We start from the raw sequence: 7,271 nt of genomic DNA on the forward strand, positions 1-7,271 counted from the left end.
ATCCTCACTGTGACAGCTCCTGCAATAATCATGATACACTGTCAGGGCCAGTCGTTCAGCGTGCCTGCCACCTAGCCAGTCTCCTGTAGAAACCGCAACAATTTTGCTAATAGAGGTCCTTGGAAGTGATATAAGATCTTTGGAACGCCTACGATTTTACTTACTTACCATATCTGTCTTGTAGTAAGTAATCTTATCGTTAATTGGACTGGATTTTTAAATTTTAAGAGCCTAAATTACTTTAAGTTACTTAAAAATAGAAAAGAATTCTCTTTAAATTTTATCACTTTATAAATCTGTTTTCCTAACTCAAAAAATAGAAAAATTATGTTTGTTTGATGGTTCAAAATACCACTGTCAGCTTGCTCGTATACTTGACTGGCGTGTGTTTGACTCCAAAACTTTTGTGAATAAGTATAATTATGAATCTGTGCAACATCTTGTGAAAATTATAATCATTTTTACGACCATATTATATTTATTTTTTTCAATAGAACCTATTTAATATTCATACTAAATAGATTCTAAATAATCAAACATTTCGATTGTCTATTGAAAATTTTAATCATGACCATGAATGTAAAAAAAACATGCGCGCAAATTCTTTTTTTCAAATCGCATAAGTAACTTCCCAATTTTCTATTAGAAATTTTTAAAAATTATAATATTTCCCATTATTTTCCATGAAGTTGTTTTTCATTAAATTTTTGGAAAAGTTACCAAAATTCCATTGAATACAAATCACTAGAGGTCTATATGCTACCAAATATTCCACATATTCCATTGTTGAGTTAAAAATGTGGGAAATTTGAATAAGATTTACAAAACTAATAAATTGATTAAAATTCACCCACAAAGAAATATAGATTTTTTTATTGGGATCAATAATTAAAATTTTATGGATCAATGATAAATGAGTCGTACTTATATGATATCAATATTTAGAGTAAGACCGTAAGATAATGGCAGATTTGTGGGCCTTATTTTCTTACTTCGAAGGAGATTGAAAATTATTTCAATGCTGACTAGAATCAGGAAAAAATTCCTAGGTTTTCAAGTAGATAACATATCGAAAAATTCATTTTCTATTTTCAATTCCTTAACCTTACTGAGTCAAATGCAGGGTTTATGTCATTATTTTTTGTGGGTCTTAAAATGCTCACTTTTTTAATTTTCAATTGGTAAAACACTTCTTAAATGTAGAAAATTGTCTTAGAACATTAGGTCCGTTTGAGACTTCATTAATTTTATGCTTATCATTTTCCAGAGCTAGGTTAGGTTAGATTATGTTTAAAGACTCGTTCAACAGTGTCGACACTCACTTGAAGGCCTGAAACCCATTGTGTTGCTCTATTTAAATCCCTAAATCAATGTACATTCCTGCCAATTTTCCCAAACCAATTAGAAAATCTTCCCCTAATATTTTAACACACCGGTTTTCCGACACAGTATATGTTCTGTTGTTATTTCTTCGTCACATTTCTGCAAAAGTTATCATTTGTGATTCCTCAGTGTTACCAAACCTCCAGTTTTAATCTAGAAGCTCCAGAAAAATTTTTGGCTCGAATGTTTTCCCTTACTTTTAAGACTTTTTTTTATTGATATTTACATATTTAAATAAATATCTCCACATTTTATTGCGGCAACCTCCAGACGTACCCAAATTTTAAGCTGACAACCTTATTCCCCATTTTTTTAATATCTCGACGGCACAGTTTTCCTTGATGACTCCAGTGCTAAGTATTCTATCTTAAAATTAAGTCAGTAAACTTGGCGGAGCATCCGAGGCAAATTTTTAAATTCCTTCGAAGCAAAGGAACCTTGGCATCTTGATCTGACATTATTTCACGGCCTATAAACTTAAGCAAATTTCTTATCTAATGTAAACAAAATATTAAACAGACCACTTGTCTACTGAATATAATATTACAGATAAGAAATTGTTTACATTATTTATTACAAATAAAAGTACAGGAGCAGAGCCGTCTTACCCGAGGGTACTAGGGATACGTGGCACCCGGACAGAGAAACCTAGATGTAGCAGGGTGATCGCCTTATACACATATCATGTGTAATCTACTTTGAAAATTATCGATCAACAAAGTCTTAGACCCATTTCTAATTTTATCCTGAGACCTAGTTAACAAATTTGGGTTTTCACCGTAGATTGGGTCTTGATTAAAAACAATATTTTTATTAGATTTTGAATTTAAGGCTACTGGTTGAATAAAACTTTATGAAAATTTGTAAGGTTCATCATACTATGAATGAAATTAAGTTCCGTACTTACTATTTTAGGCAGTCTAGGTGGCCGCCTAGAGGTCTCTTGTGTTGGGCCTCAGGTAGATTTACGAGGGCTAAAAGGGTGAACAAATGAAAGTAGACAAATCGATTTTTATCAAAGGGCTCTCGTTGGGGGTTTTAAGTAGATTTACGAAGACTGAAAATTAATTTCGCCTCTGCTTAAGTGGGTCCGCCTACAGGCTACATTAATTGTAAATGCGACACTGATGAAATGTGATCGCTGATAATCAAGACAATTTCGCATTTTTTTTAAGTATAAGTTGAATATAATACATTTTTATGGGAAAGATAGAAGAACCCCGCACTCTCACTTTTAGATTATGTGCCTATTAATTGTTGTTCAAACTACAGTGCAACCTCGATGTAACAAATCGGTGGACAGATCTATAGGATTAAGGGTCATATATTGGTGGGAACGTTTTATAAAGGTTTTGGAAGGACAAAATTAAAAACCCTTCCCTTCGAAGCCCTTCATGTAGGCATAACCTTTGGCAAGCCGTAGCTCGGAAGAGAAGGACTTTTTAGGGTTGAGTCCAAAAGAACTTTTGATCAGCATGATCAAAACTACGTTAATCCATAGTGTTCAAAACATTTTAACCGAAACCAAAAGTCAATATCTCATGTAGAAATAACCTTTGAAAGGCTCTTGCGCAGAAGGGAAGGGTTTTTGAGAGTTAAATCCATAAGAACTTTTGATCAGCATGATCAAAACTACCCAAAATATTTTAACCGAAACCAAAAATCAATGTATTGTATCCGGGGTCCTTTGGTGATGCGAATTTTTGTACTTCCATGTGATATTCGAGTTGTATCGAGGTTTTACTGTATAAGGGTGTATTTACCACCCCCCTAAGGTGACGTAAAATCAAATAAAACATCATTATTTATTTATTTTTTTTAATATTTGTAAATATTTATTTTAGAAAGTATACATAAATATTGGAATTTTTTTTTAAATAAATTAAAAAGATCACAAAAGTACCATAAATTTTCAAACGTGTACATTTTTAATTTGTTGTTTAAATACACTCCCGCAAAAATTAAAACTCATTTTGAGGGCAAAGAAGTGAACTTGGAAGATTCCAAAAAGACCAAAGATAACAAAGTTCTATGTCCGCAAATAGTGTGTATTTTTATTTTGGCGGGGTGTACTTGGGGCCATTAAAAAAATTTGTACACTGTCTTTGGATCAATAAGCAATATTCTTTTGTTAATTGATCATAAATTTTATGATTATGAACTAAAACCTAACGAAATTATTCTTAACGACCATATACTTTACAAAGATGTATCATGAGTTTAAGTTTTTCTTTCAAGTAGTCCGGCTGTTGTGTAGTCAACTAGGCAATTTGTATGACGAAAATGTAATAAAATGCTCTAATAATATCGTAAAAGCGTCAAAACCAAAGTTTTTTTTATGATTTCTTTTTCCATAAGGTACTGTGTTAAAAATCACAATTTTAAAATGAAATAATTCAAAATTTTGTCCCGCAAGAGGTCCCAAAACTGTGTTTGTTATGATCAAGGGACTTTGAACTATGATTTACCACAAAAAAAATTAACATTCACCGTACTTGCTCAAACAACCGGACTACTTTAATTTTGGGTCCGTTTTAATCTCTGTATATTTTTAACACCGTATTCATGACAAATTCGTAAGCTTTCGATCCTTCAAGATTGGGTCGTCTATTGGATAGAAGAATAATTTTTCATGGACATCGTTTTTTAACCAAGTGCATAGCTACACATCTACAGTGTATTTCTAACTACAGTTTATCGGACTCATTCTTACAATTGCCATGTTTGATCCTAATTACCGAATATCAAAATCCAAATCTCCGTGGCCAGGGCACCCCCACAAACAATAAAATAATTGTGCATGGATATCTCATTCCAAAAAACTTTGCATAATTATTGCGCGTCCATTCGTTGTTGATAAATAATTTTAAAAAACATCCGGGTGCTGTACAATTTTTATACCATGTATGTATGAAATATATCAAGGTATATTAAATTTAGTCCTAAGTTTGTAACGCTTAAAAATATTGATGCTACCAACAAAATTTTGGTGTAGGTGTTCATAAAATCGCCTTATTATTCCATTTCTGGTTGTCCGTCCGTTTGCCTGTTTGTCTGTCCGTCTGTCGGCCGTGCTTAGGACGTAAAAAGTGAGGTCGAGTTCGTAAATGATAAAAATAGGTCGATTGGATCTTGCGTCCGTAGGACCTATCTTGTAAACCGTTAGAGATAGAACAAAAGTTTAAATATAAAAAATGTTTCTAATAAAAAAATAAACAACTTTTGTTTGAAACATTTTTTCGTTAACATCACTGTTCTCCCGTGAGGGCGCAAATTTAATACGTTAAATTTATACGTTACATATATTATGTATGTATAATTATTACTACATTGTGTGTTAGAGTGGCTATCTTTCTTTTCTTACATGACGTACAAAATAAACGACTACGTAATCAACGCTGCTTATACATGGCGCTTCAACAATTAACTCAGTTAATTGTTTGTTTTCACTTGTTTGAGCTCAATTTTATTTTAGTTAATTCATAGATTTTTGAGATATTATTGGTATCAATCGACGGCAAGTTGTCAAAATTCCGATTCTATCAATATTATCGAACTAATCAATAAAAATCAATAATAGCCAATATTGGACAATTCGATCATCAAGAACGCAGTTCCGTTCAATTTAATATTTCATAATTAAAATAATTACGCTTAGATGGTAGTGCAGTCGGTTCTCAGCAGCCGTTCTTGATTATCGAAATTTCCAGTATTCGCAAATATTGATTTTTATTGATTAATTCGATTATATTGATGGAATCGGAATTTTGACAACACATTATTGTATTTTCGAAGACGCTTCATCGATTGCGACCAAAATTATTTCGAAAGTATAGGAATTAACAAAAGAAAATCGATCTCAAAAAAATCTTACAGCATCCAGATGTTTTTCTTATTATTTATCGACAACGAATAGACCCGCAATAATTTTACTAAGGGTTTTAGAATGCGGCGTCCATGCGCAATTATTTTATTGTCTATGGGTACCCGGATCACGGAGGTAATCCAATTCCTCTATCCAATGAAAAGAATAATTTCAACATCTATTCATAATCATCTCAAATGCTACTTGTTAAATCGACGCTTAAAATGAGATTAAATAGCGCCCTTTTATTTATAAAATCTTAACGGTTTATTTAAAATACGTTTTTTTTTTATTTTGTTTTATAAAGTTTAGATAATAACAATATATTCTTATAAATGCTTAAAACTTAAATAATAACAAAATACTTTAAATAAATTAAGTTTATGGTGTTTATGTTTGGAAAAAAAAACTCAGAACCATTAACCTATCTGAGCTTTTATGTACAAAATAATCAACTAAAATAATTATAACAAAATTATTAGGAACATTTTTTTATAAAAGATTTATAAATTTATCTCATTTGATTGTGACACTCATTTTGTAACAGATTAGTTTCTTGTTTTTAATTGTACGTGACCTAAAAACTAAAAAAATAAATAAATCGATTATTAAAAGTTAACCAGAGTGGCGATCGAACTGTTTTCCATGAATTTTTCATGAGTATAGCGAAAATTCGTTGACTGTTTTTAAGTAGCATAATTTTTTGTATCGAAAATCATGGATCTCTATTTACGGCTTAAAAAAACATTAAAAAAGGGAGATTTTAAGGTTAAAATTAACACAGAATATATAACGTTAATAATAATGCATGAGAGAGGTACCAAAAATGGCTCCCCAGCACCTAGACCAAGGAGTTCTCTGTGTCCTCTTTGAGAACAAACCGCTACCCGAAGATGAGACGTCTCCGGATAAGAGATGCTATTTTAATCAGATGAAGCTATAAGAAATGCTTCAGCTTCTCCGCCGGGATTTCTTCCAGGATTGGTGGATTCAAGTTTTCGAATCCAAACAATTTAAACCATCCTCCATACAGGCCCTACAAGTGTAACCATTAGACATCCTCATGTTATCAAGGTGGTAATCAATAATCGAAAATGTCCTTTCAACAGTCCCGTGAATATTCTCAACTGTGCACTAGTGAGTTTCAAGCGAGCACAGTCGAATGGCCTAGCAAGCCCTACGCAAAGTCCCAGTAATCAAGATGAAGTACTTTTTTATCATTTCCCCTAACTGATCAATAAATTTTCTTGAATATTCTCTGATTTTTCCAGTTCGATTGCCACTTGGTTCGCAGATAAAGCATATAATCTGGCCCAATTTCGACCTCCCAAATTTATTAAGTATTTAACCTGATATTTTCGCAATACTAGCATTTCCTGATACTTAATAACTAGTAATGGGGTCCCTCTCATCTGCCCTCGGGTGTGAGACATAGGTACTAATGTTCCTAAATATTTGTTAAAAAACTACTCAATGGGTTTATTCTTGATCCTTAATAAAGAATTTGGAAAATGCGAATACATCCTTTGGTATCATTTGACAGGATCAACCCATATAGTACAAAAAGAACCATCGAGGGTATAATTGGCACGTGCCTTGATGGTATATCATCGTAATACATTTTTGACGATGCTTGTGGATAGAAGATCTGGCAAAATTTTCGCCATTTTTGTTCCAAGTGAGATTTATTAGGGTTAATGTTACTTTTATTTCATAAAATAGCAAAATACATTTTAAAATTCAACAAGTTTTCTGTTTTTTATAACACCATGGAATAGTAGCCGCCATGTTATTACGTCATACGGATGTGTAAACTAAAAAGTTTAAATTATAAACAATTATCATACAAAATATCAACAATTTTGTTTACACAGCCAACTGACGTCAAGACCACATAGCAATATGGCGTCCAATGTGTTCAGCGTTTTCGTCAAATTACGTGCGAAATAATACCCTATTCATATAATCGTCATTTTTGGGCCTAATACTAAAATATATTAAAAATTGATATATCTTCAAGGTA

The sequence above is a fragment of the Chrysoperla carnea genome, chromosome X (assembly GCF_905475395.1).
Source record: "Chrysoperla carnea chromosome X, inChrCarn1.1, whole genome shotgun sequence".
In the NCBI taxonomy this organism is placed as follows: domain Eukaryota; kingdom Metazoa; phylum Arthropoda; class Insecta; order Neuroptera; family Chrysopidae; genus Chrysoperla; species Chrysoperla carnea.